At 46.2% G+C, this 10,533-nt stretch overlaps 1 protein-coding gene across 1 annotated transcript in view; it reads right to left on the reverse strand.

The window, feature by feature from the left end:
* Nucleotides 1-9,984, reverse strand: part of RNF144A (ring finger protein 144A) — a 171,860-nt gene extending 161,876 nt beyond the window's left edge. The window contains exon 1 of the mRNA XM_023728229.1: nucleotides 9,791-9,984. The gene's annotated coding sequence lies outside the window, so the exon portion shown is untranslated. The remainder of the gene's footprint in view (nucleotides 1-9,790) is intronic.
* Between the last annotated feature and the right edge of the window lie 549 nt (nucleotides 9,985-10,533).

The raw sequence follows: 10,533 nt of genomic DNA on the forward strand, positions 1-10,533 counted from the left end.
GGAACCACTGCACCACCAGGGCTCCATCAATAGGAAAGTAGCTTCCAAATAGACCCCACAGGCAGAAAATGCAGGTCGCCCCTATGTGTCCTGTCCAGTGGGTCAGGAAAGGGATTTATACTGGAGTTGGCATTATCTGTAATCTACAAACCAAGGTATCTAGGATTTTCAAGAACTTCTTCCCATTCTAGGCCACCAGAGATGAACTCTACTGTCTTCGCTCCAGAGCTCAAGCAAATATCCATACTCACTTTGCATTCAACTTCTTTAGTTTCTGATGTATTGCTACGTGATCTGACCATTTCAAAGGGAGTACCTATATCTCCCGGTTTTCTCAGAACATGCTAGACTGCAGAAACGAAACTCTAATTCCATTTATTTACTGATAACTTGCACAAAGTTTCCTCCTTCAATTGGGTTTCTCTATCTTATATTCAAACATTTAACAAAAATTCAATTAGAAAGAGTATGATGTTGTGCACAGAAGGAATGCAAAAATGAGTAAGTTCCCACCCTTGAAGAGCTTATAATTTAGCAGGGGAAATAAGACAGATCCATAAATTGCTAAAATTAAGTTGGAGCGTAATACGTGCAATTACACGTTCAGAAACAAAGTTGCTATGAGAGCACGTAGGAACTCAAGGACAAGAGGAATGGACAGCGTGAGCCTGGGAGTGAAGAGGTCCAGCTGGAGTCCTGGGTCTGCAATTCAGTTCTCCGCTTTGCTCTGGGACCTCCACGTTCTCATCTGTCAAATGTCAGTTGACCTCTACACTCCCCCACATCAAAGATTCTAGAACTTTAAGAAAAAGGAAACATTTGCACTGAACCCTGAAGGGTCACTAGGAATTTGACACATGAAGATGGTGGGAGAACGTTCTAGGTTGTAAGCTCAGAGGCTGTTCAGAGGTCAGCCCTGGAAAGACAAGTTGGAGCCAGACGATAAAGAATCTTGGAAGCCAAACCATCGGGCACACACCTGATTTAACAAGCAATGGGGAATCAGTGAAGGCATCTGAGTGTATAGAATGATGAGGGACATCAGTGGGATCAACACAAAGCGTCCTCAAAAAAGTTAAAAATATTTGCATCAATTCTGGCTTTAGCACGTAGCTATTAAAGTGGATATTTTAACACCTGAGGAAAAAGAAATCACCTGAGGCAGAGATCTGTGAGTGTTCTGTAAGGGGAGGCAATTTCCCACCACCCGTGAGTTGAACTGGGAGACCTGGGAAAGAGTGACAGCCTCTCTGTCCAGCAGGCTTCCTTTCCTTCAGGGGAGGAAGGTAAACCCAGTAGGGGGAGGGAGAGAACAGCAAGAGATGGGCAAGTGGAGTGGAAAGCTAAGGATCCATCCTGTCCATATCCCCTAAATATGTGGTAGAGCCTGCAGACAAGGGGAAGAGTCCCGTTGATAGACAGTGAGTAAGAAGGGCTCTTAAAACCAAACCAGTACCTGGCCAGCTATGTCCTGAATTCAGGGAAACATAAAATGATGGGTCCCTAGCTGTTGAATGGCTTCCAGGAGTTCAGTGGATGTATAAGACATTATACAGTTTTCCACACTCTGAAGAATCCCACCTCCTTCTAGATAACCTTAATATACAGATCACCCCCAACATCAAACATGCTCTGTTCCAAAGCCTTGCTTGAAAAATGGTCTTTGGAAGTCTAAAAAATATTCCCAGGAAAAGCATGTTGTAAAAGATGCACGGGTTCTTAGGACAGCTACAAAATTCTGATTAACCAACAACCTAGCTGAGAGAGATACTGTCAATATTCACTTTCTGAAGTTGGAACCCCTCCTCTCTGCTCCAATAGATCTCCTTCCTCTGATTGCTGCCCACAAAGCTGTACTGGTATGAGCAGAAGTTACTTAGACCGCACTGACATTTGCTTCACTCTGGCTGACTTCCAGCACAGAAGTTCTCAATTGTAGGCCACAGGCTGCTATAAACCAGTAAACCAAACCAGCTGACGCTGAGTCAGCTCCGACTCACAATGACCTCACGTATGTCAGAGCGGAACGGTGCTCCATAGGGTTTTCAATGGCTGATTTTTTGGAAGTAGATCACCAGGCCTTTCTTCCCAGGTGCCTCTGGGTTGACTCAAACCACCAACCTTTCAGTTAGCAGTCAAGTGCATTAACTGTTTGCACTGCCCAAGGACTCCACTGGCTGCTATGAGTCTAGGAAAAAACATACCAGCCTAGCTCAAATGACTCTGAATACAGAATAACTATTCCTTAACTTGAAAAACAATTGTTGCTACAAATGGATTCACTGAAATCCTCTTCTTCCCTTGTGTCCTTTTACCAAGCAGAACTTGAGGCCTAAGACGGGACACGGAGAAAATAATTACAGGGAAAGAGGCTCCAAAACTAAACACTGAAAAACTCTTGCATTGGTGTAACCTTCCAGGAGATCCCAGAAAAGAAGGTCACACTGTTACACCTGGGAATTTTAGTTGGAACAGCTCTCAAAAACATCCACACTACCCTTGAACATGGCCAGTGGCAAAGCAACCAGGGCTGAGTTTGGTCACGTTGGTTATGAGTTCCCTGCCCACACCAGGCGGCTCTGTGCTATTCTCTGGCACAGTGTCCTTGACCCTTCAATGTGCCTGGCTAACTCCAGCCCATCCTTCAAGTCCCAGCTCAGGCATCATCTGCTCCAGCTGACACTGTACCACCCTGGGGCTGAATCAGGTGCCTCCTACCCGCCCCACTGCACTCTGCACACTTCCACCATTGCACCAACCCCGTTAAAATAATCCTTTAATGTTCCTGCTTCCCTCCTTGAAGTGCAGGCTCGTCAAGGTCATGAAGTATATCATTTTCTGCAAGGCTCTGAGTTCAAAGCCAGGCTTTTTCATTTACTCTAAGTGTGACCCTGGACAATATTAACTTCTCTGTGCTTCACTTCCCTCCTCTGTATAAGTTGAGGATAGTAACAATATCTGTAATATGGGGCTGTTGTAAAAATTGTATCAATAATCCATGCAAAGCCCTTAAGAACAGTGCCTGGTACATGGTAAACACTCAATGAATATTAACTATTATTTCTTCTATCCCCAGTGCAACGTATAAGAGACTATAAAATATTGGTTGACATACTTCTTCATGCAACCAAGGAATTTATTTTTCTCTATAACATTGCACCCAGTTTGTAAACTCGCTCCTAACAGAACACCCCACTCCCAGTGTTTATAAGACATTCAGGAAGAATGTTCCAATTCAGGTTTTAGATTTGACTAATGAAGGAAGACGGAGAATCTTATCACCAGTGAACCACCCTCTTCAAAGCCTCATCTCTCAGCATATCATCCTGAAAAAAAGTCCTTCTTCTGAAAGTTTAAAAAGAAAACATTTTTGCAAAAATCCTTGCAAATGGTTGTTTTTGGTAAGTAGACCTACAATATTGATCCCCTGGAAAATATCATTAAAGCTGCACATTTTTATTTTTGGACCTTCGGAAACATTTAGGCCAACACCTCAATTTTATAGTTGAAGAAACTGGGTCCATTCAGGCAGGTTTAGACACTTGCCCAAGGTCTAATAGCTGGGTCAGAAAGTTGTACAAGCTGTGTCCTTCGGCCGCAATGCCCAGCAGGTATGATAACAGTTGCTTCAATTTAATTTCTTCATCTAATTAAGAAAAGGTGTTCATGTGTATCAGTAATGCAGAAACAAGGAGAGAGGAGGCTGGTCGCTGAAATGATTACCTCACATGACTTTTCTGATCTTAAAGGAAAGAAAGGCACCTTCAACTTAGTCCTTGGATCTCAAATACAGGAAGCTACTTAGAGAGAACATGGAGAGGGTTCATCTTCCTTAGAAGCATTCAGTTCAACTCATAATCTCTTGGCTCCCTCTCATATCCCCCACCCAGGAAGCCAAGAGGTTCCTTGCTTGCTCAGATGCCCTAGACGTGTCTGAGGGCTCAATATCATCCTGTGTGGTCCCAGACCACCAGACTCTCAGGGAAGCTAATATGGCTCTATCATCCTTATTTCAAGTGCAGTGAGGAAGAAAGCACACCAGACAGAGTTGAAAAGCTGATGCCAGGCTGAGATGAGCCACAGATCCTTTGTGTGGTCTGGGACTCATGGTCTTTCCCCTGGAAGTCTACGATTTCCTCGTGGCTGCAACTCATTGAACTAGATGATCTGTAATAATCCACCTAGATCTGTAATTCTCAATCCACGAGGACAGATTATCTTTCCCTGAACCTACTACCAGACAGAAAGGTTGCAAAGCAGGAAGGGATATTTGAACAAAGCCCACAATGGGTCTAAATTGTCAACCACAGTGGAAAAAGTAGTGTTCAAAGAGTCAGGCAACCCAATCCTAGTTTCTCACCCTGCCACCGCCTGGATGTGTGACACATTCACCACCCTGAACCTCAGCAGTTTTAACTGAACAAGCTGTAAGGGCCTTTCATGATCCCAAATCACCACACTGTAGTATAATAAAGATTTCGGGACAGGGATTAAACCATCAGACTGGAGGGCACTGGAGTATGTTTCTAAAATACATAAATCTGAAAGTGCTCCCCAAGTTTTCCAAACCTCCCTGGCATCATCTCATCTTTCACTCAATGACTGTAGATTTGCCCCCATTCCCCACAGCGTCTGAGTTTGGCTTCATCTCTTCCCTTTCTAGCGGTATTGACAATGGGTTCAGGTCCTCTTAAACACCATAAATTTCAAAACTCAAGTTGTGCTGGATCTGGAAATTTTGCATCCTATTAAAATTAGGTTATCTGCATTCCAATTTCTCATGAGGTCATCAATTCATGTGTGGCCCCTTTGGTAAGTGACAAAGATGGAAGTCAAGGCCAGGTGGGCATCTGCCTCTAAAGCCCACAGTCCGCACACTGAGCCACGCATTGTTCTTCCCCAACTGAAATGATCACTCTGAAGTCTTCATGACTTATCCCAATCATCTGACCTCTGTAGTCATATTTCCTTTCCACCCATTAAAATAAACGTAAAGTAAAAACTAAAAAGGTGCTAGAAAACAGAAGAACATAAGGCCATACCTCTCAGTGCTGCGGAAGAGAACACAATCAAGCATTTGGTCAAAACCACTGGGCTCCAACGCAATGGTCACAGGTGAATGCCTGGTGTTTTTCTCCCTCCTTTCTTTGCTCTGCTACTTCCCTCCGCCTGGAGTGCTCCTCCCCCCACATGCTGGATCTGACCTACCTTCGGTCTTTGATTCAAACACCACTTCCCTCACCGAGCCTTCCCTGGTCCCCTTCTCTTCCTGCCTCTCCCTAACGCCCTCTTTGGAACTCCCACAGTCAGCAGCAGATGACCCAATAAGCAAGGTTAGCACAGGCTTACTTGTGCTTACCTCCTAATCTGTAGTGAATGATGTCACATGGGTTTCATCACATCTTTGATTAGGGAGCAAGCACAAGTAAACCAGTGCTCCCTTGCTCCCTGGGTAATCCATCCCTGTCAGGGACTGTAAATTTAAAAAGAGCCTTTGATTCTGGAGGAAGGTGCTGTGAGCTTGGGATAGAGACAGATGCCAGCCATACCTAGAAGCAGAATCGTTGATATGGTGAAAAATGTGAAATTGGTCACTACAAATGATCTGGTAAGCAAAGTAAGCACTGTGCTTACCTTGCCTATTGGATAATCCGCCCCTGCTCACAGCTCTTCATCTGTACCACCTTGCTTTCTGCCTTGAATTTCATTTATAAACACATCCTATCTGCCCAATAAACTCTCACCGTCAGGGCAGCCGCTACCCTGATTGACCCATACAAGTCCATCAGCCAGGTTCTGCTCCCAGGAACCTGCTTCTCATAACAGTTTACTGCAAGATGCCCGGGCTCTCTACAGTGTCGGCACCCATGGCAGCAGGGAGCCCACTTGGGATATTTCCCTGGGGCCTTATTTAACTCATCTCTATAACATAACTTTTGGCCTGGCACAGGGCAAGCAAAAATATTTGTAGAATGGATATATATATATTTTTATTCACTGGAAAACAGGAGAGACAGAAACAGAGAGAGAAAGAGAGAGAGGGAACTTTTAAGTGTCCTGGGATCAGGATAAGAAGGCTCAGGAAGGTAGACTAAGTAACCCCTCCGCCATTACCATTAAGCCATCCCAGCTAGCATCAGCAACGGAATAGCTGGGAACCAGCCGTGCTGCAGCAGAGCTGGGAGCAACTGCTGGGGGGGGGGGGGCGTTGGGGTAAGACCATCGTTCCAACCCTCTGCGAGACCTGCAGGAACTTCCCCGACCAACCAACTGCCCTGGAGGCACACATGAGGGCGCAGATCCGCGGCGCACACACGCAGTAGGGGAAAGGCGTGGAGAGAGGAAGAGAAGCTGGTGGCCATGGTCATCGTGGGCGCCCGGGGAGGATGTTCAAACACGGAGGGAGAGAGGTACCCCTAACGGACTTCGCTCAGACCCGACCTTCCCCGCCTCTTCCTCCCTCCCTGCTTGGTCCACCCTTTTGGAAGACTTAGCGCGGACCCGGTGCCTCCAGCTCCGGGGCCTGCGGGCGGGGCCCTTCAACAAAGAGAGGGCACCCAGCGCGCGAACTCGCCAGCGGGACCCTCGCGCGGGAGCGCTAAGAGGCGCATCGCTGGAAACTGGCGCCCAGGCTAGGGGTGGGAGAAGGACGGTGGGGTGGATCCGTGGTTTTCAAGGTGGTCACGGCTCTGCAGTCGCGAATGCCATGCCAAGCGGACCTCCGGAAAGGTCAGGGTGGAGGTCTGCACCGAGACAGCGAGTCCCCGCCCCAAAGACCCTTCCACCCGCCTCCAGCACCCCCTACGACGCCAGCGTCCCGGGCCAGCGGCTCCTGCCTCGCAGTGGATTCCGAGATGTGGACTCGGGAGGACCAGGGCTGGGCAAACAGCGGCGGCGAGCCCCAGGAGGCCGGGTCCGCAAAGCCGCATCCCTCCTTCCAGCTAGGTCCGGCTCTTGTGATGCCGACACAAAGGGGACGCGCTCGTGTCATCCTACCTGGTCCCCGCGGCGCGCGGCTGCTTCCTCCTGTCTGCTCCGGCCAGGGCTCTCGGAAGCAGCCCGGCTTCGGCTCCTCGGCGGTGCCCGCGGCCCGGCGCGCCGGATCGCGCGCTACTGCCGCCGCCTCCACGCGCGCCCCGCGCAGCCGGCCCTGGGCCCCGCAAGGCAGCTGCTCTTTATTTCATCCCCACCCTCCACCCCTTTTTTGCTAAACCAGCGAGGGGAGGGGAGGATCTGCGGCGCGAGAGGTGGGGGCCGCTAATCCGCACACAAAGACGCTGGGAAACGTTGGAGGTAGCAGTTTCTGTTTGAAAAGGGCCAAGGCCCCCGCCCTGGATAGACACAGCGCCCTCTGGTGCCCATGGGGCCTTGGCACGGGCTGAGCGCAGCTAACTTTCAGTCTTGGGCTTCCGGGAATCGTGCCAGGCTGCGTGGTCACCCTGGGCCTTTTAGAAAAGCTAGTGAATCAACCAAATAATGATAAAGACGGCCGATGATCCGAGAAATGAAAATGCGATTTCTTGTTGTAGTAGTCTCCAAAAGAAGGGCCCCTGATTTCAAATGTGTGGGGGAAAATATCTGCAAACTGGGAAAGAAATGGACGACCCAGCTAAACACGAACTCCTCTCAACCAGGTGCTGGAAAGATCATGAAGCAGAGCAGCTGGAGGTCTGGGCGCAACTCTTGGCTTGCCACAGACCAGAAAGACATGAATAAACCATTTGACTTCTCAGAATCTCAATTTCATGCTCTGTCATATGAGGACGTTGCCAATGAAGGCTGGGGATTTTCTATGCTAAACTAAATATGAAATATCTTTTCACTCCACGACCTGGTTTCTCTGATAGATGGAGAATAGGAGGCAACATAGATGGTCCTATCAGGCTTTTGGATACCTGAAATCCACCTGTCACAATGCAGACCTTATTATTAAGGCTTCTAGCTTGCAAAGTCTAAGAACTTTGAAGGCAGAACTGTTATAAGATTTATTTTGGCCACTCCCTCTAGTAGGTAGAAGTTACATGTGTCTTAAATTATATGCCTTTCAGATACACATCCATCAATAAGACCTATGTATGTATATGAAATAATACCTTCTTCGATGCATAGACTATTTTCTCCAGAGTTATAGGGAAAACTCACTATAACATCTTCCTTCCTTAACAACATACCACCACACTGCCTGGTCTGAATTCCAGCTCTACTACCTACTAGCCTGCTGACCTCAGTTAAGCAAGTTACTTAACTTCTTTGTGCTTCAATTATTTGGAAAATGCAGGTAGTAATAGTATGTATATCATAGCGATCTTGGGAAGGATTAAACAAGCCAAGTACCCGTAAAGCAAATATCAACATAACTGGCAAACTGTTAAGACTCTACCATGATCCTTAACTACTACTTGTCTCATTTCCCCAACAATTAAACTAGAAGATTCTTAAGTATCTTGAAACTCTGCATAATTTGTCTTCCTCAGCTACACACACACACACATACACACACACATATAGTTGTTGTTAGGCGCTGTCATTTTGGTTCCAATTCATAATGACCCTGTGTATAACAGAACCAAACACTCCCCAGTCCTGCACCACCCCACAACTGTTGTTAAGTTTGAGCCCATTGTTGCAGCCCCTGTGTCAATCCATCCTGTTGAGGGTCTTCTTCTTTTTCATGGACCCTCTACTTTACCAAGCATGGTGTCCTTCTCCAGGGACTGGTCTCTCCCGATAACACGTCCAAAGTACATGAAATGAAATGTTGCCATCCTTGCTTCTTTTTATTCTTTGTCTTGATATTATTTTTTTTTTATTATTATTGTACTTTAGATGAAGGTTTACAGAACAAATAGTTTCTCATTAAACAGTTAGTACACATATTGTTTTATGACGATGGTTAACAACCCCATGACATGTCAACACTGTCCCTTCTCAAGCTTGGGTTCCCTATTACCAGCTCTCCTGTCCCCTCCTACCTTCTAGTCCTTGTTCCTGGATGGTTGTTCCCCATCAGTCTCATTTTGTTTTATGGGGCTGTCTAATCTTTGGCCGAATGGTGAACCTCAGGAGTGACTTCATTACTGAGCTAAAAGAGTGTCCGGGGGCCATACTCTCAGAGTTTCTCCAGTCTCTGTCAGGCCAGTAAGTCTGGTCTTTTTTTGTGAGTTAGAGTTTTGTTCTACATTTTTCTCCAGCTCTGTCCAGGACCCTCTGTTGTGATCCGGGTCAGAGCAGTCAGTGGTGGTAGCCGGGCACCATCTAGTTGTACTGGACTCAGTCTGGTGGAGGCTGTGGTAGTTGTGGTCCATTAGTCCTTTGGACTAGTCTTTTCCTTGTAGCTTGTTTTCTTCATTCTCTCTTGCTCCCAAAGGGGTGAGACCAGTGAAGTATCTTAGATGGCTGTTCACAGGCTTCTAAGACCCCAGACGCTACTCACCAAGGTAGACTGTAGAAATTTTCTTTATAAACTGTGTTATGACAATTGAGCTAGATGTTCCCCGAGACCATGGTCCCCACAGCCCTCTGCCCAACAATTCAGGCCATTCTTGCTTCTAAGACGCATTCTGGCTGTACTTCTTCTAAGACAGATTTGTTCGTTCTTCTGGCAGTCCGTGGTATATTCAATATTCTTCGCCAACACCATTTTATACACACACATACACACACACAAACACACACACATATATACGCACATATATATATATACGCATATATATATGTATGTATATCTTCTGCATTAAAAAGTTATTCAGGTAAATATTTCTTCTCTTCAAAGCTAAGAATGAGCACTTACCTTCTTATGCCTCAATTTCAGTCAAATTATTTGTAGAAGTTTCATCATTCATGAGAAATACCCAATGGGAGGGCTCCTATCAATAGCATTTTGTTACTTCATCCTCTCACTAGAAGATAAAAAGTAGTTCTCCATAAGGGTCTGGGCCTCGTAGAAACTATATTCACATCTCCCACTACTTGGGAAGTACTAGCATGACTACTACTTATGAATGGATGATTAAATGAATGAACGGATTGATTACTACAAATACGCCAAAAAAAAAAAAAAAATTCATTACCATGGAGTCATAGCAACCCTATAGGATTACCCCATAGGATTTGCAAGGCTGCAGATCTTTCCAGAAGCAGACTGCCATGGAATGGCTGCTAGGTTCAAATTGCTGACCTTTTGATTAGCGGCTGAATACTTACCACTGCACCACCAGGGCTCCCTGTGCAGATACACAGGGAATGCCAGTTACACAATAACTTTGTACGGGATGATCAATTGAGATTCAGACATTCATATGGGAAACAGAGACATAGAAATCAAGTTGGGGAACTGAGAAGAAGCATCTGGAGTTGAGAGGAAGAGGGCTGATGTGCAAAATCAATCCCTTACCTAACTGCATAATTAAGACTTGTAAATGCTTATGCAGTAAATTTTGTGATTTAATTCCCATGGTTGGTTGGTTTGTCTTTGTTTATATGATCGTTGTTGGGGAGATGGTGCATCTTCATTGACAGTACACTTTGCAGCAG

This window comes from Trichechus manatus, unplaced genomic scaffold (genome assembly GCF_000243295.1).
Source record: "Trichechus manatus latirostris isolate Lorelei unplaced genomic scaffold, TriManLat1.0 scaffold00023, whole genome shotgun sequence".
Taxonomy (NCBI): Eukaryota; Metazoa; Chordata; class Mammalia; order Sirenia; family Trichechidae; genus Trichechus; species Trichechus manatus.